Below are 25,000 nucleotides of genomic sequence, written 5' to 3' on the forward strand. Positions count from 1 at the left end.
AACCATGTTGGCCTAGTGTGACTCCTTTTGTGAAGGGTACGTTAGCTCTACATAACCTCCTGGATACCTGATACCCAGAATTACAGTCGGATGAGATTGAACGGGAAAATTCCTAATACAACCTTGTACCTAATTCATGAAACAACAATGTATAACTCCAAGACCCCAATATTGAGGGTGGACTATGTGTGATTGTTGAGGAAACAATATATATTCAATCCCAAAACGAAACTACTACATTTGCATCAACTGCACATTTTACTCAAATATAAACACATTTTTATTATGGCATCACACATACTATAATAATTTAGCTAAAATAAGCTATAATATTAGGCAAAAAATCACGTCGGTTAACTCACAGTACTATTGTTTACAAAGTTTCAATCATATGCAAGATATTAATTAGGCCAACTCTTAGTAAAAAGTTCCACCATGTTACAATATATGCAACATATCAACTTTGGTAACTCGTAATATAAATGTCCAAAATGTTATACATATATGAAAAAATTTCCAATGCCCAAACACCGACTATAATGTTACATAAATTAGTGGTTATTCACAGGATAGATAGTGCTCCGAAGTATGTTATACTTTGTTATCACTCTTGTTAATTTAGTTTTTAAGTATAATTTATTTTTTATATTACTATTAATTTTTATTCTCTCTGGAGACATAGAGTGAAATCCGGGACCAGTGCGTCTCAAATTTCGTCAATGTCGTCTACTGTATTGTAATATTCCTGGTCTTCATGCAAATATTCAAGACCTTACAGTTGCTTCCAGACATTATGATATTCTTTTATGCTTAGAAACTTTGGTTTATAATATGAGGCACTCATCTGTGCTCCTTATGACTGATTTTAGGAAGCCCATAATTTTGAAACAGAATGCCATTCCTATAGCCAGGGGAATGGCAGTGTATTTTAGGACTGAATACCCTGCTTCTCATAAGTTCTGCTATGAATGTGGATATCATGTGATTCAGGTAATAAAAGTTTGAGGCAGGCTAAACAGTTTTCATTTGCGTTCAATCTACTGGAATCTAGACATGCATGATTCTATCTTTGATTATCTTCTTACTTGTATGGTTAAGATACAAGAATATGATAGATGTGCCTGTTTTGTCTTTGGTGATTGCAAGGTTCACCATAAGGAGTGCTTAAATTCTGTTTCTCCTACTAATTGCTATGGTTTAAGAGCTTTGTCTTTGCCTATAAATCAGGCTGTGAGAAAATCATAGGTGATGCTACTAACAGGTCTGGTAACTGTTTGAACCTCGTATACACGGACTTCCCTGTCGTTATAACAAGTAAGATGTGTCCTCCATTTGGGATGAGGATTTGATTTCATTAGTATTGTAAACGGAGTAGCCTGTCCTTGATATATCATACTCAGGTAAGTTTTATATGAAATCTCAAACAGACTGGAGTCAGATTTTGAGTGACTTTTTGGTCTTGAACTGATCACAATTATATGGTAGTGTTGATTCTGTTGTCTCTTTGAAGGAGAATGTAGTCGACGTAACTGATAGGCGTATCGCTTCTCATGTGACAAGGTACCAAGTAAAGGACAAACCATGGTTCAATGATGATTGTGCATGTGCATTTTTGGAGAAACCTATAATCTTTGGAAGGGTAACAGATCAGATCTGACTTGCAATGAGTATACTCAGCTTAGAGCTCATGCTTAGAGAGCTTATGCTTCAACTGAAAAGGTATACCATTTAACCATAAATGATACACTTTCTGGTGCAACCCAGGAGCATAAGTGGTGGAGTACCCTTAAATCAGCACTCTTTGGTGTAAATATAACAGTTCCTCGTTTACCCAAACTTACTTAAACCAGATGGCTCTTTCACTCACTGTCCAAAGGATAAGGCAACCCTTTTAGCTGATGTGTTTGACAGTAAGCAGAGTAATGAGAAACATGGTCTTCCTCATTCCTGTTTTCCTGGGGCTAAACTAACTAGCTTAGATTTTCGATCTTGCAAAATTAAAGCTCTCTAGATGGACTTTGATGCTTATGGAAGTGTAAACCCAAATGGTATTTTTCCTTTACTATTTATAAAAACTGCAGATTTCTTGGCTCCAAAGTTATCTGTTATTTTGTGCAAGTTAGCAAGAAAAGGAGCTTTTAGCACTTGTTAGAAAATTAGTAATGTTACTCCCCTTTATAAATGTGTTTGTGTTAGCTGAAGTCCAACTGATTACCGCCTAATTTCCATAACTCCCCTATTATCTAAAGTTTTTAACTTTTGGAAGAAAGTCTTAATATGTTTGCTCAAGGTAATCATGTGTTCCCTACTTTATAATTTGGTTTTCGTAAAGGCCTTAGAGCATTTGATGCCCTTCTTACGATCTCCAATGTTGTACAGAAATCCTTTGGTTGCATCAGGAAGTTCTTATGATTGGCCTTGATTTTAGTGCTGCCTTTGACCATGTTAGTCATGAGGCTGTTGCTTTCAAACTCAAACTGTTTGGGATGATTGGGTAGATTTGTAGCATCATTATTTAATTTTTAAGTAATAGATTGCAAAGAGTTGATGTTGATAGGCATGAGAGTGAGTGTAGAAATGAGATATCTGGTGTTCTTCAGGGTAGTATTTTGGGCCATTACTTTTCATACACTATATACATGGCATGTGGTGCGGCCTAAAAAACAAGCTTATTGCCTATGCAGATGATGCTACACTATTTGCATCAATTCCGTCTCTTGAAAGTAGATCTAGGGTTGCTGAATCACCGAATAAGAACCTAGCTAAAATTAGAGTATGGTGCAAATTATGGGGCTGGGAATTGAATCTAAAAAAACTCAAAGTATGATTGTAAGTAGGTCATGGAGAGTGGCTCCTCAGCATCCGGATCTCACCATTGATAATCTTTAACTCTCTATGATTCTTTTAAAATTTTAGGTGTGATTCTCGACAGTAAATATACTTTTGAGAAACACATTAAGTCTCTGTCCTCTTCAACCGTACAAAAAAAAATGGCTTATTGAGAAAGACTTTTAAGATTTTCGGTGATCAATCTATTCCGAAGAAGTGTTTCAATTCTTTTATTCTTCCTTGTTTCGAGTATTGTTTTCCTGTCTGGTCTTCAGCTGGTGATTCTCACCTTAATTTGTAGGGAAAAAACTTACGGTCTAATAATTTTCTTATTCCTAATCTAGATATTAATCTCTGGCACACTCTTTCAATCTACTTGTTATGCATGTTCTATTGCTCTATAAGATATTTATGACTCTGATCATCCTTTACGTTCAGATCCTCGCAGAGAGTTCCATCCTGTTCCTAATACTAGGCATGTAGTTGATTTTAATAGTTATGTCTTCTCCATTATGAGGCTCAATATTACATAGTATTCTAGAAATTTTAGTCCAGCTATGACCAAGTTGTGGATTGATCTTCCTAATTGAGTAGTTGAATCGGTTGAACTTCAACAGTTCAAACTTGCAGCAAAGGATTTTTTATATTTAAGAGTCTGAACAAGCCTTTTTACATATAATACATGAAATATATATTTTGATGTTGCTACTGTTTTTAGAATAATATTTTGTAATTGTTCATTATTTTTCATAAGGTTTATTTATTTCCTCATTTCCTTTCCTTACTGGGTTATTTTTCCCTGTTGGAGCACTCAGTCTTAAAGTATCTTACTTTTCCAACTAGGATTGTGGCTTAGCTAATAATAATAATAATAATAATAATAATAAAAATAATAATAATAATAATAATGATAATAATAATAAAAATAAGTGAGAGGGAAGGCGGGAGAGAGTTGGTCACTCTGATAGTCAACAATGTAAGAGTGAGCCATTAGGTTGTAACTGAGAGGCAAGGTGAATGCAACTAACTTTATTTCAACAGATAGGAAGTTTATGTAAAAAAAAAGCTTCAAGACAAGAAGGTCATAAAAATTCACATAAGATAATTAATGAAAAGACAGGCTTAAACAGGTTCCGTTAACAGTAAGGTGGGAAGAGATATACACAGTAAAAAAGAGAATATCGTTATAGTGTACGAGCGTGTGAAATGCAGGACCTGGCATTTTTACTGAATGTTAAAAATTTAGAAGACCTTCATGACTTGGTCTTGTAGATCTTGCTCACTGAAGCTCCTTGATTCTTAAACTACCCCAGAATTGGGTCATCTACAAGGTTGATATACAAAACATAGGTCATATATGATAGTATAGTACCATAAGAAAAAAAATTCACAAAACTTTCTATTTTACGAAGTAATAGTCAATCAAATGTTTGGATAAATCCAAAACTTTACCCGTTAAAAGGCATTTTGGAATTGGCACATAATGTTTTTTAATTATCTCAGAGGAGAAAAATGCAAACACATGAATTAGAATACTCGAAATTACAATTTGATATTTATATTCACATGTGACCAGCTTGAATGAAATTTTCTCGAAACTGGAATAGATGGTTGTACTGATACTGTACAACATTAGTAAGCTTTATCATGATATTTGTGTTGTTTCGGAAACAAAGGTGACATCATATGGACAAAAGTAGTAACTGTAGAATTATCTATAATTTGAAACGTCCTATTCATTAGATCTCTCTCTCTCTCTCTCTCTCTCTCTCTCTCTCTCTCTCTCTCTCTCTCTCTCTCTCTCTCTCTCTCTCTCCGATATTCCATACAGATAGCCAATTAATCGATGCACAAGTCAGTCGCACTTACAACAGCCAAACGAAAGGGTCTTTCGGGAAATAGTCAATATGGCGTATGAGAAGTCAATCTTAACTCCTGATATTTTCTGACAGGGAGGAACCTTTAGCTTGCTCAGAAAAAAGCTGAGCTATCGCTCCCATCAATTACATAAATAATGTACCTCAGATTGATAACAAGAATGTCTGCAGGAACGCGTAGATCCTTTCTTCGACTTCGTCTTCATTTTCTCAAGCTTTACAAAGGACATAGACAAGTATTCCCCCCACTTCTTTTTTGTTTAATAATAAGATAGCAGTGTTTTACTTTTTGACAATTCTAATATACTTCTCAGATGTTTATTAAAATATTTGTTTACTCCTGTTTGTAGTATTTGTAACTTCTCATATCCATCGGTTTGGGTGTTTTAAAAATCACGTTTATTTGTGCTTCTCTCAAACTTTTACAGCTGAATACAATTCCTTGCAATTTGTTTAATGGAGATTGCTCTGAAGGTTCATTGGGTGACAATTAGGTTATTAGACCGTTCAACTTAATTTTATTATTTTTATTTTAAATAATGGAAAATAGAGCATAAAACTTCTTTTTCTTGTGCAATAAACTGAAGAACAAAGAAACTAAGTGAAGTCAAAACTATATGAAGAGGATAAACAATTTTACTTCTTCATAAGATGATAATCATGACAATGCTGGAACTTTAAGCTAAATTTTTACCAGGGTTGGGGAATGATTGACTTATAAAGACTTGAAACTATAGGAAAATGAAGGTGAGTTTAATGTGATTGGAAATAAAAACAGCTTAAAGGACTTGGGAGACATCCAAATTATTATAAATAATATCTCAGTGTTGATATATAGTAAAGTTCATGACCTATGGGTATCTCATGATTTTGTAGAGAATTCTCTGAATGAATATTCTGCAAAGAAACTGTATATAAAGTGTGTTATTACCAGGACTGATTACTGCAAATTCATCAACCCACTGTGTAACTTAAGAAATTACAAAAAGTAATAAATGGAAGAGTAAGAGTGATAAAAGGTGTCCCACCTCAAGGAAAAAGATACTCTTTTAATAATTGAATCATAATTCCTGCCTATTAAAGCATGAATAGAGATTAAGGCATGTTCAATCACCTATAAGTTATCCGAACCAGATGTTCAGAATATATAAGAGAATTGCTACACATGCAGTCAACGAATCGTCTATATTGAATAGTTACAGAAGGTTTTGTATTATTGAAGCCAAAAAGGATGTCCACGGTAGGTTCTAAAGTTTTCAAATGTGCGACTCCGAAACTATACAAGTTCCCATTGGACATCCAAAAGACTGAATATAATAAGAATTTCATGAATGAAAGTAAGACTTTCTTGTTCTTAAGTGCTTCGATATTGTGTATTTAACAATAACACATAATATGCTGTGTCATACGCAGAATACTAAGTATGTAAACAATAAACTGATCTTGTATGTCTTGTGGGGCAAAATGATCTCCGGTGTAATAAGGCCAGATACACAACCCTTATTGGTAGATGGTAGTCACTAGTGATAAAACATGAAAATAGGACACATTTGAACCAGTATCCGGAGGTCAAATATATATAGAAGTATAATTGATAAGAATCTTTACACAAAATCCTATTATGCTTTCATATCTGACAAGAATCTTGCTAGTCTCCGTCTTCATATTTTCATGACATCGTTTTGTCGAGGACTGATATTCATTGATAGAAATACTGGAACTCTGCCAAGATATTGGAGATCGTGAATCCCTCAGGAAGTTTTCTTGCAGAATTACTCCTTCATTGCTGACTCATAACATCTGATTAATGACATTGGCTGAGGCCAAGGTGCTCTAATCCTATCAAAAATAATAAATGGAGTATCAGCATTAGGGGCGTTATTACTTTTAGCTGAAGGACAAAAGGAGTTGTAAATGGTATCGCACATTCGAGTTTTCCGAGGTCAAAAACAAAATGATTACACTTGCATATCTTTTTGCAGTAGTATGTCATCCATCGATAATTATATTGCATTGATATATATATATTATATATATAAATATATATATACATATATATATATATTATATGTATATATATATGCATATATATATATGTATATATATATATATATATATAAATATAGATATATATATATATATATGTATATATATATATCAATCTATCTATCTATCTATCTATCTATCTATCTATCTATCTATATATATATATATATATAATATCTATATACGTATATATATATATATATATATACAACATACATTATGATATTAACTAATACATATCCTGAATAATTCCTTTTAATTTTTTCTCTAACTTTGTCAGTTTGTTTTCTGCTGTTTTTTTTTTAGAGTAGATAATTATTCTAAAAATAAGAAACATAAACAAACAAGAAAAAATGCATGTCAAATATATATATATATATATAATATATATGTATATATATTTATATCGTATTCAAATAAAATAAATTTCAACCTCATACTTGGGATGGAATGCTAGCCCTTCTAATGAAAGGCCAGGTCGAAACCAACCATGACACGAGAGGCCATAAAAGAAATTGGAACCTGACGCTACCCAGCTGTCCGAAGATTTTACCTGGTGAGACATCAGTCTCTTACCAGCGAGTTTTACCCGATATCCCGGCCCACCACGTGACACAATTGGTAGTAATTCATTTAAATTACCCCTAATGAGTCAATATGGATAAGTAAATATTGAACACGATGTTGTGTTGATATTTATCCATATTGACTCATATATATATATATATATATATATACACACTATATATATATATATATATGTATATATATATATATATATATATAATAAAGAAAGTTGATTTATTTCTATTGTCTGAATGTCTTTACATTTTTCAAGTATCAGTATCATAAAACCATTCTCTTTCCCTAAACTATTTCTGAAGAGATAATTCATTTCAATTACAAGCAACTCCGATGAGGGAATGACCGGAAACTTGTCAAATGATCGGTCGTTTGAAATTCCAAATAGGACCCCTGAGATACGTCAGTGATTTTTCCATCACTGGCTAATTTCATGTCTTTATCAAAGTCATTTAAAGCTTCTGCCTCCAGGAAGGCTCAAGGTTTTTCCTAAAATTGTTATGCTGTCATATCCAACAGAATTATAAGGAAATATATAAACAAGGGAAAAGACCAAGTTTAACTTTTCAAATTATTCTTTTTATATTTTAACAAACAGTAAAGCACACAATTTGAACAGCTTGTTACTGGAGGCTGACTTAAATCATATTACATATTATTTATATATTACAAATTAATGATTCTATATGTGTATTACTCACAATCTCATGATGAAACAAAGCCTAAGATATCGACCACAAACAACAAATAACTGAGATCGTATCCCTGATATACTTTGTGGTAGTATATAAGTATAGATTGATGTCTGAAATGTGCCAATATTAAAAAATCTCAGTTCACTTTGGCACGAAATTGCTGACCAATCAGGAGTTTCATGGAGAATAGAGGCTCTGCCGGGTAAACCACCAATCTCCCCAGTGGGAAACTTGAGTTATGTTGATCCCTTGATCATTTCAAGTATTTGATTTTTAGGGAATTCAAGAATAATTGTATATAAGAGCTAAAAATCTAACACTGAATTTATATAATCATTATTTATCACTCCCATTAACATAAATCATAACTTAATCATAATCCCTTTCTTATTAGATACTTATGCTGAATATGAATTCGAATCATAAGCGCAGTTATTATTATTGTTATTATTATTATCAATATTATTATTATTAGTATTATTATTATTATTATTATTATTATTATTATTATTATTTATTATTATTACTTGCTAAGCAACAACCGTCGTTGGAAAAGCAGGATGCTATAAGCCCAGAGGCGTCAACAGGGAAAATAGCACAGCGAGGAAAGGACACAAGGAAAAATAAAATATCTTAATAATATCAGTAACAGAATTAAAATAAATGTTTTCTATATAAACTATAAAAACTTTAACAAAACAAGAATAAGAGAAATTAGATAGAACAGTGTGCCCAATTGTACCCTCAAGCAAGAGAAATCTAACTCTAAACAGGTGAAAACCATGGTACAGAGGCTATGACACTACCCAAACACTAGAAAACAATGGTTTGATTTTGAAATGTCCTTCTCCTAAAAGAGTTGCTTACCATAGCAAAAGAGTCTCTTCTACCCTTACCAAGAGGAAAGTAGCCCTGAGGTGAAGAAGAATTGTTTAGTAATCTCAGTTTTGTCAGTCGTATGAGGACATAGGAGAATCTGTGAAGAATAGGCCAGACTATTCGGTGTCAGTATCAGCAAAGGGAAAATTATCTGTAACCATAGAGAAGAATCCAATGTATTACTGTCTAGCCAATCAAAAGACCCCACAACTCTTTAACTGTAGTATCTCATCGCTTGCCTTCTTTTTCTTTTTTTTATTTATCTATTTATTTTTTTTGTTGCATTCAATTCTTTTAAGATTGTCAGTTAAGTCACCTAGTGGGTCGGTAAGTTGCGAAAACTCGATGGTATGGAAATCTGCTGTTTGATCAGGTAAATCCCGAAATGTTGTTAGCACTCAGGTTCCGATTTTTTGTAATATCTCCGCTGGAGTGATTGGTAGCGAACTTGTCTTTTTATTGAAGAAACTAGGGTTTGCTCTCAGTATGAAGAAAATTTTTTTTTTTATTTGTGCACCTGACTTTATTGACTTTCATTAACAAATAGATTAATATACATATATATATATATATATATATACATACATATATATATATATATATATACATATACATATATATATATATATATATATGTATATGTATATATATATATATATGTGTGTGTGTGTGTGTGTACATATATACATATATATATATATATATATGTATATATGTGTGTGTGTGTGTCTGTGTGTATATATATACATATATACACACATATATATATATATATAATTATATATGTATATATATGTATATATGTATATATACATACATATATATATATATATATATACATATGTATATATATATATATATATATACATATATATATATATATATATATACATACATACATACATACATATATATATAAAAATATAAATAAATAAATATATATATATATATATATATGTGTGTGTGTGTGTGTGTGTGTGTCTGTATTACATCTTCTCTTTAAATAAAATTCATAACAGTGAAATATGAAGCAAACTGATCGTAAGGGCACAACTTTTGAATTTCTACTTCTTGAGAAAATCTTTAGACACATCATAGATTAACAATCATTTATTGGACAAACAATCACCTAATATATCATATTAGAGTACAAAGACTATAATGCTCAGGAAATCATAATATTTAAAAATGCCTTCAAACTCTGCGTTAAATATTTGAGACGTTGAACGATTCATAATGTTAAAAGCTTTTCTTAAAAACATTAAAGGAAATCATTTATTTGCCTTTTTGTTTCTCAAAAAGAATATCTGATACTGCTGGTATTCAAGGTCAGGGAAGGTAATAAATAACTACATATTGCACTTAAAAAAGTCCGTTAAACACACCCACCGCGAGAACTAACAAGGTAGAGACCTGATATTTTAGAAGACGGTATATTTTCTATTAACGTTATGGCTAAAGTTTATATGAATGTTAATGACATATATTACTAATAGAAGCAAAAATGTTTCAAGCTAATTACATGTTTTTTATTCAATATTATGTGGATATAAAATAAAAAGTTTTCAGACACTAGAGACATCTTAAAAAATCTATTTAAATAGTGATTTACTTTTATTTGTAAACAAAGTAACAAGATAATGATGCAAGTAGCTGTTTTAAACCATAGTTACCTAAAGAAGTCCTCTTTCGCTAATGTTAGATGAAGTTACCCTAGAAACATTGTTGATACCAATAGCTCACAGCTATAGTGAACGACACTCATAGATAATTTTGAGAGAGATAGTGGTGAAGAATTTTAAAAGGATTCTCAAGTTCTTTCAATTGCCATCATCGTATCAGATTATAAATGTAACTTGGATTAACAGATTTAATCATCCTCAAAATTAGTCGACTGCTATTTTCTGAAGGGTAAAGAGTATAAGCCTTTATTTTATGCAAGAAATATGTAACTAAACGTTCTTTTATATTTTTTTTTTCATTCACAATAACGTAACGCCTGCACATCAATATATGTTGATTTTTTTATTAGGCTTCAATAAAACTGTATTAGAGAAAATATTTGTTCAAACATTCCTTAATGGCCATTAGCGTCCTTTTATTTTTGGTACAACAAATTTTAAAAGATGGCAAGTGCCTCTCCCAAAAGGTTGGTTATAATAGGTAGTCAAAATTTCTGCTCTTAGGTTTAAGGAATTGATCATTCTTTTACCCATCACATACCTATATTAATAATCATGCTTGGGCTGATATAAGTATTGTAATCTATTGAAGTATTTATAGTTATTGTCATTGTTGAATAAAGAAATAAACAGTGAGATATACAAAACTATTGATGAATGGTCAAAAGAAGAATAATTCTCATCAGAATTACAGCAACGATCCATAACTACAGACCTGTAGGATTTTCTGGAAAAGTTCTAAGTAGTTTCCGTATGCGGAATTCAAAATTGAATTTCTTAAGTTGTACTTTGTAAAAAAAATGGAGGAGACTGGAAATCTGAAAAATATTTTTATTTCACCTGAATAATTCAAATAAAAGTATTTTATTTATTTGTCCCCCCAAAAGCATATTTTGAAAATAGGACAAATCTTACACAGACAACAAAAGTTTAACTAATGGCCTATTGGGAAAGGTAGAAAGTTATTGTGAGCAGAGAATGTTTTGCCGAACAATGTCATCTACAGCAAAACGAAGTAAATAGATTATTAATTTTTTGTAAATTATAGACCATGAAAATTTTGGGATTAAAAGAGAAGATATAGTCGATCGTGTGATTCCTATTTAGATTGTAATTCCAAGTTGAAAAAGGACAGTAGAAACAATATTTATAAGACAATTTTCCCCAATAGCATGGTAATATTTCTCAAATGTGGTTATGTCTATGTGTGCATCTGCGTGTAGAAGAGTTACAGGGAGTTACAAGGATTTTGGATGTCTTAGGCCGGCCACACTCGTGCAGTTAAAACTGTCAGTTTGGACTGTTCAGTTATAACTGACAGTTGTAACTAACGTTTGTGGGACCATCAGTCTCAGTTCAACAGAACTGCGCAGTTCGACTGAAGGAAATAGAAAAGTTAAAAGTTTTATTTGTCAACTGTGGCTGTTTGACTGAGAACTGAGCGTGTGTGGGGTTTAACTGCGCAGTCCACAGTTGCCCTTCAGATCTAATAGAGTATGTTTCTTTTTGCTAGAAACCTTAAGGTAGCCGTTAGTCTTCCATGAGGCGATATTGCACTTCGCATTATTGTATCTTTCTTTTTAATAAAAGGAGATACCAGAGAAAGCAATTTTTGGTACACATTTTCACTCATTCGTAGGTAATGTTTAAAATATTTGGCTTCATCACTTATTTTTTTCAGTAATTGAACATCAGAAGATTTATTTCGCCTCAGCAACCACTTATGGAACCATTGTTTGCGCTTCTTAGTTGTTTTTTCCTATTTTCTTTTACCATTACAAATAATACCCCGAGCGCTTCTAGATCGTGCTCCTCGGAATCCATGGTTAAACTGAACGATTCAACTGTACATCTGTGGACTTGTCAATTGACAATTAAAACTGTCAGTTATAACTGAAAAGTCCAAACTGACAGTTTTAACTGCATGTGTGTGACCGGCCTAAGTTAAAGACTTTTTAGTCCATCCAGGGAGACTCCATTTGTTCTTGAGTAAGGCGATTTCATTTAAATGTTTATATTTTTTTTATTATTTTTTTTTCTTGAACTAGTTTAGGCTACCGTGTTTCTTTACTACATTCACTGGAAGATTGTCCCATTTAATTGTATTTGCTATTTTTATGTAAAGAAATTAGCACATTGAGTGGTTTTGAATTTTTCCATTCTAGTTTATATCTGTTACCTCTGCGTTGATTTGTGTTGAGCGTGAATAGACTGTTGTTATCTACAGTTTTTATTCCTTTACGACTTTTGAATGCCTCCTTAGTCCTTGAGTTTGTTGATTCAATACGTTAATACGTTCCATCCTCCGTCTATATCCAAATTGCTTCAGTGTTACAACTATTTTGGTGGACCTAGCTTGCACTGCTTCCAGTGTATTTATATCACTCTGAATACTAAAAGCACAGAATTGGACTGTATTCTAGAGGGGGTCTTACTAGTGATACGTACAGCTGTAGTGTAGTGTCTTTGTTTCTGTATTTGAATTGGTTTTTTTTTTTTATGTATCCTATTAGTTTTTGTGCTTCCTTCAGCTTTTATGCTCTGTTTGGTGATCTTAAAATCTTTACTAATAATAATGCCGAGATCTTTCGCCTGGTCCACCCTAAAATATTATTGACCAATAGTGAGTACTCTCTTTGCAAGTTACTATAGCCTATGTGCATGACTACATTTCCAAAGTGAAAAGGCATTTGCAGTTTTCTGGACTTTTCTCATAACTTAATTTGATTTTCTCTGAAGGCTTGTACGTCTTCTGAATTCGAAATATTTATGCCTAGCTTAGTGTCGTCGGCAAATTTGGCTATTATACCAGGTAATCCTGAATCCATGCCATTAATGTAAATCGGGAATAGTACTGGCCCAAGTTTGGACCCTTGAGGCACTCCAATTGTAAAAGCTGCCGACGATGAGGCTTCTCAATTGTTTAGCACTCTTGAGTACCCTGCTTAGCAGCCAGTCTTCGATCGATTCAGCTGGCTCGTCAATGATGTCTAGTACTCTAATTTTAACCATTACTATTATTTTTTTTTTGGGGGGGGAGGACCTTGTCAAAAGCCCTTTGAAAGCCAAGGTAAATTATTTCTCTGTCACAAATGCTAAACATGTGGAGAAATTCAACCAGATTTGTCAGACAGGATCTCTTTTGTCTAAAACCACATTGACTGTCTCTCAGAAGATTATTTTTCTTTATATGTTCTACTATAGAATCCTCTATATTATTATTATTATTATTACTATCCAAGCTACAACCCTAGTTGGAAAAGCAAGATGATATAAGCCCAGGGGCTCCAACAGGGAAAAATACCCCAGTGAGGAAAGGAAATAAGGAAATAAATAAATGAAGAGAACAAATTAACAATAAATCGTTCTAAAAAAAGTAACAACGTCAAAACAGACATGTCACATATAAACTATAAACAACATCAAAAACAAATATGTCATAAATAAACTATAAAAAGACTCATGTCCGCCTGGTCAACAAAAAAGCATTTGCTCCAACTTTGAACTTTTGAAGTTCTACTGATTCAACTACCCGATTAGGAAGATCATTCTACAACTTGGTAACAGCTGGAATAAAACTTATAGAATACTGCGTAGTATTGAGCCTCATGATGGAAAAGGCCTGGCTATTAGAATTAGCTGCCTGCCTAGTATTACGAACAGGATAGAATTGTCCAGGGAGATCTGAATGTAAAGGACGGTCAGAGTTATGAAAAATCTTATGCAACATGCATAATGAACTAATTGAACGACGGTGCCAGAGATTAACATCTAGATCAGGAATAAGAAATTTAATAGATCGTAAGTTTCTGTCCAACAAATTAAGATGAGAATCAGCAGCTGAAGACCAGACAGGAGAACAATACTCAAAACAAAGTAGAATGAAAGAATTAAATCACTTCTTCAGATTAGATTGATCACCGAAAATCTTGAATGACTTTCTCAATAAGCCTATTTTTGGTGCAATTGAAGAAGACACAGACCTTATATGTTTCTCAAAAGTAAATTTGCTGTCGAGAATCACACCTAAAATTTTGAAAGAGTCATACAAATTTAAAGAAACATTATCAGTACTGAGATCCGGATGTTGAGGAGCCACCGTCCTTGACCTATTTACAATAATACTTTGAGTTTTGTTAGGATTCAACTTCATACCCCATAATATGCACCATGCACTAATTCTAGCTAAATCTCTATTAAGGGATTCACCAACCCCAGATCTACATTCAGGGGATGGAATTGATGCAAAGAGAGTAGCATCATCTGCATATGCAACAAGCTTGTTTTCTAGGCCAAACCAGATGTCATGTGTATATAGTATGAAAAGTAATGGGCCAAGAACACTACCCTGTGGAACACCGGATATCACATTCCTATAATCACTATGGTGCCCATGAACAACAACTCTTTGAAATCTATTACTTAAAAAAATCAATAATAATGCTAAGAAACGGCCCATCCACTCCCAACTGTTTCAGTTTGAAAACAAGGGCCTCATGATTAACACGGTCAAAGGCGGCACTAAAATCAAGGCCAATCATACGAACTTCCTGACCACAATCAATTGATTTCTGTACAGCATTGCAGATTGTAAGAAGGGCATCACATGCTCCAAGGCCTTTACGAAAACCAAATTGCAAACTAGGGAGTAGATGATTATCTTCAGCAAACCTATTAAGACGTTTTGCCAGAAGACGTTCATAAACTTTAGATAATATGGGAGTTATGGAAATTGGGCGGTAATCAGTGGGACTTGAGCTACAACAAATACATTTACATAGAGGAGTAACATTACCAATTCTCCAACAAGTGCTAAAAGCTCCTCTTCTTGCTAACTTGCGCAAAATAACAGATAACTTTGGAGCTAAGAAATCTGCAGTCTTTATAAAAAACAAAGGAAAAATACCATTTGGGTCTACACCTCCATAAGCATCAAGGTCCACCAACAGAGCTTTAATCTCACGAGATCGAAAAGCTAAACTAGTTAGTTCAGCCTCAGGAAAACAGGAATGAGAAAGTTCAAGTTTTTCATTACTCTGTTTACTGTCAACACATCAGCCAAAAGGGTTGCCTTTTCCTTTGGACAGTGAGTGACTGAGCCATCTGGTTTAAGTAAAGGAGGAACTGTTGAATCTACACCAAAGAGTGAAGATTTAAGGGTAGACCACCATTTATGTTCCTGAGTTGTACCAGAAAATGTTTCTTTTATGATTAAATTGTACTCCTTTTCAGTTGAGGCATAAACTCTCTGAGCAAAAGCTCGAAGCTGAGTATAGTTGTTCCAGGTCAAATCTGATCTCTTACCCTTCCAAAGGTGATAGGCCTCCTGCTTCTCCAAATAAGCACGTCTGCAATCATTATTGAACCACGGTTTGTCCTTCACTCGGTACCTTAGCACACGAGAAGGGATACTCCTATTAATTATATTGACTAGATTCTCATTCAAAGGGACAACAGGATCTACACTATTATATGATTGTGACCAATTCAAGTACAAAAGATCATGCAGAATCCCATTCCAGTCTGCTTGGGATTTCATATAAATTTTACAAGAATATGATGTATCAGGGACCGGCTGCTCAGTCTTCACTGATAATGAAATCAAGGCATGATCAGATGTCCCGACTGGAGAACAAACCTTACTAGTTATAACTCCAGGAGAGTCAGTGTATACAAGGTCCAAGCAATTACCAGACCTGTGAGTAGCTTCATTTATGATTTGCTCACAGCCTGATTCAGAGGCAAAGTCTAAAGCTCTTAAGTCATGGCGATCGGTAGGGGAGATAGAACTTAACCACTCCCTATGGTGAGCATTAACCCTGGAACGGTACGGTGGGTCGTCCGCGACCCCGAGCGTCAAAAAAAAAGAGGTTTTTCTCACGTGACTCACCCCCGTGACTGAATTTGTGGGTGATCGACCTGCAGTAGGGGTCTCGCCTACACGCTCTAGTAGTGTCCAGATGTGCATTGATGTAGCTGTACTCTTTCCCCGATTTCTGAGACGCGTCGGGGTCGAGCGCGACCGAGTTTACCCTTCTAAGGTAATTTGCATAATTATCAAAGTTATTACGTATTATGAAATTGTCGTAGAATGGTGCAACTTGTATAGGTTATCAGTTGTGGAAAGTCTTGGTGGATTGTTTGGCTACCATGTGCATGATTTTTTTTTTAGTTAAAATGTCGTTCATCACCACGAGGACCATTTTACTGCGAGTGCCCCTTTTTCATTTTTTTTAATTTTTTTGCCAAGTAATTTTTCCGTAAGATATTGCCAAATAGTGTCGTAAAACTTTTGCTTTTTTAGTGTTGGAAAGTGTGTCTAGATGATCTGGCTACCCATGCGTGACTTTGTTTCTGTCAGATACGACGTAGTTATTGGTATATGGGGTATTTAACTGCGGTTGCCAGTTTCTGTTTTTTTTCAATATTTGTAAAAATTTACTACGTAGTAAGGAATTGCCGTATATTATTGATTTTTTTTCATGTTTATTTGTTAGAATGTGTGCCTTGATGGTTGGGCTAACACGTGCATGTCTTTTTTTTTATCTGAGATGCCGTATATTATAATGTTCGCCATTTTTCCGCGAGTGCCCCTTTTTATTTGTTTTGCATTTTTTTGCTTAGTCATGTTACCGTAAGGAATTGGCAAGTAGTGTCGCAAAACTTATATTTCTATAGTGTTGGAAAGTGTTTCTAGATGATCTGGCTACCCATGCCTATCTTTATTTTTTAGCCAGATATGGCGTATATATAGGTATGTGTTCGATTTTCCTGTGAATGCCATTTTTTCGTTTTTTCCCATTTCTTTCAAAATTACTACGTACTAAGGAACTATCACAGAGTAATGATTAATTTACATGTTTATTTGTCGGAAAATGTTCCTTGATGGTTTGCCTAGCACGTGGCTGAATTTTTTTTTCTTCTGAAATGCCGTATATTAGAATGTTGGCAATTTTTCCGCGAGTGCCCTTTTTATTTGTTTTGCATTTTTTTGCTTAGTCATGTTACCGTAAGGAATTGGCAAGTAGTGTCGCAAAACTTATATTTTTATAGTGTTGGAAAGTGTTTCTAGATGATCTGGCTACCCATGCCTATCTTTTTTTTTAGCCAGATATGGCGTATATATAGGTATTTGTTCGATTTTCCTGTGATTGCCATTTTTTCGTTTTTTCCCATTTCTTTCAAAATTACTACGCACTAAGGAACTATCACAGAGTAATGATTCATTTAGATGTTTATTTGTCGGAAAATATGCCTTGATGGTTTGCCTAGCACGTGGCTGAAATTTTTTTTTTCTGAAATGCCGTATATTAGAATGTTGGCCATTTTTCCGCGAGTGCCCTTTTTATTTGTTTTGCATTTTTTTGCTTAGTCATGTTACCATAAGGAATTGGCAAGTAGTGTCGCAAAACTTATATTTTTATAGTGTTGGAAAGTGTTTCTAGATGATCTGGCTACCCATGCCTATCTTTTTTTTTAGCCAGATATGGCGTATGTATAGGTATTTGTTCGATTTTCCTGCGATTGCCACTTTTTCGTTTTTCTCATTTCTTTCAAAATTACTACGTACTAAGGAACTATCACAGAGTAATGATTCATTTAGATGTTTATTTGTCGGAAAATTTTGTTTACTTCTTTTTTGATTGAATATCATCAAATTTTTTCAGCTAAAATATTATGTTGTTTTACATTTTTTTTTAATTTTATTTCCCTTCAAATAAAATTTTTTGAGTCAGAATTTTAATTTTATAGTCGTAAAATAATTGACAATCATCCAGCAATCCACCATACCATTTTTATGCATATCCAAGAATAATTAAATTAGTAAATAACACCTTGAAATTGACATACCCTTCCTGCATTTCAGGTGACAGATTAGGGAGTCTGAGTCAGTGTGGTTGGCGGCCATTTTGTGGACATATCCGAAGCGTAAGTTGCCATATCTAGATATATTCTTGTTCCCTATAGAATTTGTGATATTTTGGTGTATTTTTACCTGCATAAATATCATATTATATATTAAATATATGTATTTTTTTACGAAATTTCTAAGTACTCAAAAAATGACCTTTAGATATGGCCCCTGATATAAATGTAATTTACAAAATAATGAAGATTTTTTTACATATTTCTATTTTAGGATAACATATGTTTATTCCCTAAAAAAAATTAGCCACTTCCTATTTCATTTGGGTACCCAAAAGAATTAATGAAATTTGGACACATTTTTTTGGCCAGAAAAAGTTACCCTTTTTTCTCATTTCAGATCTTCACCTCCATGGGTCCGACTTCATCCAAAATACATCAAGATGTGTCCTAAACATTCAAGAATCAATTCCTAAAAGGATTTGTGTATATATGTATAAATTTTTTTTGTATGAATTTTTATGTAAGGTCTTTTTATTTTTCTACTTAATTTTTTAAAATATTTATAATAAATAGTTTTTCAGCAGATGAGTAGTATTTATCTTTACACTAGTTTTAAGCATTCATTGAACTTTTTTTTGGCAAAAAAAAAAGGAGGTTACTGCAAAAACAGAGTTTTCAAGATTTTTTTTTTTGCGTCGGGGTCGCGCGCGACCGAGTATACCCTTAAAGGGGTGTCCGAGGAGCGTACCTATCCAGGGTTAAAATCACCAACAAAGACAAAAGAAGCCTTTCTATCATCTTCTTGTACCTTAGCCATAATGGTAAGAAGACAATCGAAGATAGAATCATCCATGTCTGGATTCCGGTAGATCGAACACAAATAAAAGTTGTTATGCCTGCCACAAACTTTTATTACCTGAATCTCATGACATCCACATTGATAGCAGGACTTATGAGAAGCAGGGTACTCGGTCCTAATATACACCGCCATTCCCCTGGCCCTAGGGATGGCATAACGTTTCAACATTATTGGCTTCTTAATAAGGAGCTTAGATGAGTGCATCATAATAGAAACCAAAGAATATCATACTGTCTGGATGCAACTCTAAGGTATTGGATATTTGCATGAAGACCACGAATATTGCAATACAGAAGACGACATTGACGAAATCTAGGACGCACTGGTCCCGGATTTCGCTTAATGTGTCCAGACAGCATAAGAATTAATAGAAATAAAAAAGAGACATCATACTCAAAAACTAGATTAACAAGAATTATAACAAAAACAATATGTACAGAATTATAAATAAAATGATTGATGATACTCATAGACTATAGTAAAAAGTCGGAAAAACTGGTCAACATGGAGGAGCCAATACACCATGGAAGGCTAAATACCCTCCAGGAACCCATTTCAACTGAAGGGAGGACAGTAAGGATGGTTTTGAGAAGAAAAAGTCATAAAAAGAAGAAGACAACCTCTTGATAAACCACCAGGCATCCATGGCCCTTCTATTAAGCCTGCCCAACACACCATTTAAAAAAAACAAGAGGAAAAAAAAAATAAGATAGAATAGTGTGCCTGAGTGTACCCTCAAGCAAGAGAATTCTAACCCAAGACAGTGGAAGACCATGGTATAGAGGCTATGGCACTACCCAAGACTAGAGAGCAATGGTTTAATTTTGGAGCGTCCTTCTCCTAGAAAAGTTGCTTACCATAGCTAAAGAGTCTCTTCTACCCTTACCAAGAGGTAAGTACACTGAACAAATTGTAGTACGGTAATTAACCCCTTGGGTGAAGAAGTGTTAAGTATCTCATTGTTGTCAGGTGTATGAAGAAAGACGAGAGTATGTAAAGAATAGGCCAGACTATTCTGTGTAAGTGTAGGCAAAGAAAAAATAAGCCGTAACAAGAGAGAGGAATCCAATGCATTACTGTCTGGCCAGTCAAAGGATCCAATACCTCTCTAGTGGAAGTGTCTCAACGGGCGGCTGGTGCCCTGGCCAACCTACTACCTAACAGGTAGGGATTAAAAAATCTTGCAATGCACTGAAGTTAGATACACAGGTCTGTCGTTACCAGACTCTTCGTTCGGTCCCTTCTTGAAAATTGGATGAACATTGCCTGGTTTCCATCCTCAAGGATGAGAGAGAGAGAGAGAGAGAGAGAGAGAGAGAGAGAGAGAGAGAGAGAGAGAGAGAGAGAGAGAGAGAGAGAATTAGGTAAGGAAGTGCTTTCATTTTCCAATTCTTTAAAGTTTACAAAATCAAATTAATCTCTTACAAAGTTAGAGGATTTATCATTCTTGAGTAATGCCTAAGAACGAGATCATGGGATATAATAAAAATCCCTTGATGGCTAAGGTGAATAGATTTATCAATACAGTCATTTCCTACGATGTTGTCTTTCAACAATAAGACTTATGCGTTACATTCCTTTGAAACCATTTTTTTTTCTTGTATTAAGAGCATTTCCTAAGGTACCGTACTTGTTTGTGTTATCTCAGTATTATTTTTTCTTTTTTACCATAGGGCTATTGAATTTTGTTATTTTGGAAATTATACACCGTGTTTCTTTCTTATTTATTTATTTTTTTTTTCAGCTACCTGTAACCTCTTTTATTCTACCACGATTCCATTGCATAACATCCAAATTCCTGACTTATGTTTACTTTGTCTGATTGTTTACGGTTTCTTCAGTGATTTTTCTCTCTCAACTTGAATATTTCTTTCAGTACCAATATCTTTTAGGTGAATCTATATTTAATTAGAAGTGAAAAGAGGAATGCCAGTCTTTCATCATGGGTCTATTTGGTGTACTGCTCTTTGAAGTCAGCACCACTGATGGTTGTTTGTATAATTGACTCCTGCTATTCCGTTTATATCATCCTACCAAAGTTATTCGTATTTGGCCTCCATTAAAGTCTAGGTATGATATTTTTTAGTATGACATTTGCTAATCTATATAAACACCCTTTTATTTTGAAACCTAATTGTTTTTTGGTTTATATCCGAGTTAGCTTATTTGGTTTGTTAGAATGCTTTATACCGCGTAAATGAATAGAATTTTTTAGATAATTGGGAGTTAATATACCTGGCGTGTTTGTTACTTAATAAGGATATCAATGTAATGTACTTCTCATTTTTTTTTATTCATGTATATCATGTTTTACTTTTCTAACCCTGATTTTAAACTTTATTGAAACTTAAATATGGTTTGTAGGGGATGTTTCATCACATGTTTATTTTTTTCTTCTCTTTTTATAAACTTCTTTATTGTAAAAAATTAGTATTTAACAATACAATAAGAAAATATCAACATTCCCGTCCTTAAAACCTATAATGTGTGATGGTGGAAAGTGAGTTGGGTCAATGTCCTCACATGAGCAAAAAATAGACACATTCCTTCTCTTGTCTCATGCTTGGGGTGTGTTTTACTTTATACTGAACGAAAAACTACTCTGATATCTTTTAAAAGTTATAAAACCTTTTTATTCATAAATATCAAATTAAGTACCTTTTTCATGGTGAACTGCTTATGATACTTAGTGATATTTAATGTTAACTATTAGAGATGTTTTTATGTCTTTAAAATTAGACTACAAAATTTACCATTTGATTCCCATCCCATAGGCTCCTCTACTATAGATAGAGACAGAGAGGAATGTTAACAGAGTAATCAGATCTCATGACTACTACTACCTATTTAAATATGCCCTTTAGCAACCATGTGTGTGTATGCATAGACCATATAATAGCAATGTATGAACTATTAATAAATGCCATTATCATAGATATTCTAAGGAGACAGTGGTCAATATCTTCATAAAGTAGTGTGATCATAAATTTCTTTTATGAAGACTAACATTACAGAAAGATATTTGCCTGATTATATCTCTAATGTTTAAAATACTTCCTGAAGGCTAAAATTACAGAAAGATCATAGCCCAGATGCATCTTTAATGTTGAAAATGCTTCCAAAAAAGTAAGATTACATAAATATTATCGTTCAGAATGCTTCTATAACGTTTAAAACTCTTCCAAAAGACTAAAATTACAGGAAGAGTACTGCTCAGAGTGCATTTTTAACTTTGAAAACGCTAACAGAAGACTAAAATTACAGAAAGATCATTACACAGAATATATCTTTAACATTTGAAACACTTCTAGAAGACTAAAATTACAAACAGATAACTCTTCAGAATATAGTCACTACATCTCTAATCACAGAATGATGAAATCTAATATGAAGAATATTATTTTAAATGCTCTTGCTAGAGCTCAGTAATGATTGCTATAGACATATAATACTCTGCATATGTGGAACGAATGATAAATAAATTATTTTACCTTGAGTTGTTATGAAGTTATTTCTAGGTGGCGTGAAGAGACCTTTCTGAGCACGCGAAATAAGTGCCCGTGGGCCAGTATGGTCATTCAGCTTTGAGTAATCGTAGAGTTAACATCGGTTATCCAAGTGCTAACCTAAATCCAAAATAAAACTTAAGTAATGAAATATATTTGTTTGCGTTGATGTTTTGTATGAAAGTAAACGGAATTATATATAGAGAAAGGTCTTTTCTGGATAACTGATCTTAGCTGCTTCCTACCGTTATCCCTACATTGAGGTCACTTTTATTATTATACCTGTTGATAGGTCCATATCACAGGAGCAGAGTTGATAGTAATTATAAAGAATATGTTTTTTTTTTTTTTTTTTTTTGTAGAAAATATGATGTACAAAGCTGTCGAACAAGTATATCATGAAATATTCCTTGTTTTATTTATACATGATGTAGTTTTCTAGCATACCTCTGTTGATACTCAAACAAATCATGAACATTGCTACGTCTTTCGGTTCTTTAATTGTTGAAGCACTTCCTGAATATTTGCTTGGACTTCTATTGGTACTTTTTATATCTTTCAAAAGATCTTTTCCAAAATGTACATACTTATAACATAAAAAACCTTACCTTTACTCCTCTCCTTCGGTTTTTAAGTGATTATCTTTTAGTTCCTGATTCATCCTCCGGGTTTCTTTATGTTTGTCCCATCAATGTCTAGGTAGTAGACTACTCAGAAAACTCCCTGATCTTGACATTGTTCTTTATTGCTCGTTTGCTGAAAAATAGTATCTTATCACTTGAACTTTCTTTGGTCTTGCAACAAAATTATAGACTCACCTTGTTTTGAAATAATCCATTTTGATCTTTGAAATCACTCTTCTGTCACTTTATATCCTTAAGAGACTTGCATATATTTACCTGTCAAATATGCGCTGCTATAGCTCGCCATCTTCCCCCTTGGCCAAACATGCCTCTACAAATCTTTCCTTTCTTTTGATAAACGTATTCCTTTTGTCATGATCGTAGATTCGGGGTAGCTTAGGGTTTACAGTACTTGGAGCTGTATGACTGATGGTTATACGTCCTAATGAGGTTCCACTATCATTCTCTGCCTGGAACCTAAACACTTCATGTTCATATGCTTCCACTTGGGAAGTTTTTGCCTCTTCATAAGTTTTCTGCCTTGCACTTTTTCTTATTTTTCTTTTAGGCCCCTTTCTTGGTACTTTTTTTTTTTTTTTTTTTTTTTTTTTTTTTTTTTTTTTTTTTTTTTTTTTTTTTTTTTTTTTTTTTTTTTTTTTTTTTTACTAAGCTATGTCCTTATGTGTTTTTTTTCTAGTTCTGAATGAAACTTGCTACCTTTGTTATTGCCAGAAAAAAAATGAAGTGCAGCCTTAAATCAGTAAAATAACCTCAAGAGACAACTAATACTAGATCCTAACTAACGTTTGCCAAAAATGATTCTAAAGCAATAAAGATTGATATCTTTTTTTATGAGATTTGATTGGAAGACCCGATGACAATGAACAAATACAATGTTTATTACTGAGCTCATATACCTGGCAAATAAACTTAAATATAATCCTTTTTTGCGTCTTTGCGTTCTCACTGAGCTATGTCTATCTGTTTATTTTTTTTTTTATTCTGCATGAAATTTCCTGACTTCCTTACTGCCAGATAAAAATGAAGTGTAGCCTTAAGTCTGTAAAATAACCATAAGGGACTGTTACTTCTAGATCCTAACCAATGACCACCAATACCTTCCATAAATAATGAGATATTGATTTTAAATCAATAGGGATTGATATCTCTATATGAAGTTTGATTGAAAGACCCTCTAACAATGAAAAAATACAATGTTTACTACTGAGTTCATATCCCTGGCAAATAAACTTCTTAAATATAATCCTAAAAGCTTAATTCTAGTTAGAAAAAGTCTTGCAAAAATAACTTTTGACAAAATCCCTTGAAGCGAACTACAGGGAATATACCTGATATAGAAGAATTATTGTTGTAAGACTAGCTATACCATAAGAGCTGAGTAAAGCGTGTAAGATGTCGGGAATCTCAATCATTACAAAAATAAGTTTGAAAAACACAGTTCCATGAGCAAAATAAGGAAATAGTAAAAATTTTATCAAACATAATATGCAGTATGTTATTTCTTGGAAAAGCCATCCGCTACTCTTCTAATC

The sequence above is a fragment of the Palaemon carinicauda genome, chromosome 34 (genome assembly GCF_036898095.1).
Source record: "Palaemon carinicauda isolate YSFRI2023 chromosome 34, ASM3689809v2, whole genome shotgun sequence".
NCBI classification, from domain to species: domain Eukaryota; kingdom Metazoa; phylum Arthropoda; class Malacostraca; order Decapoda; family Palaemonidae; genus Palaemon; species Palaemon carinicauda.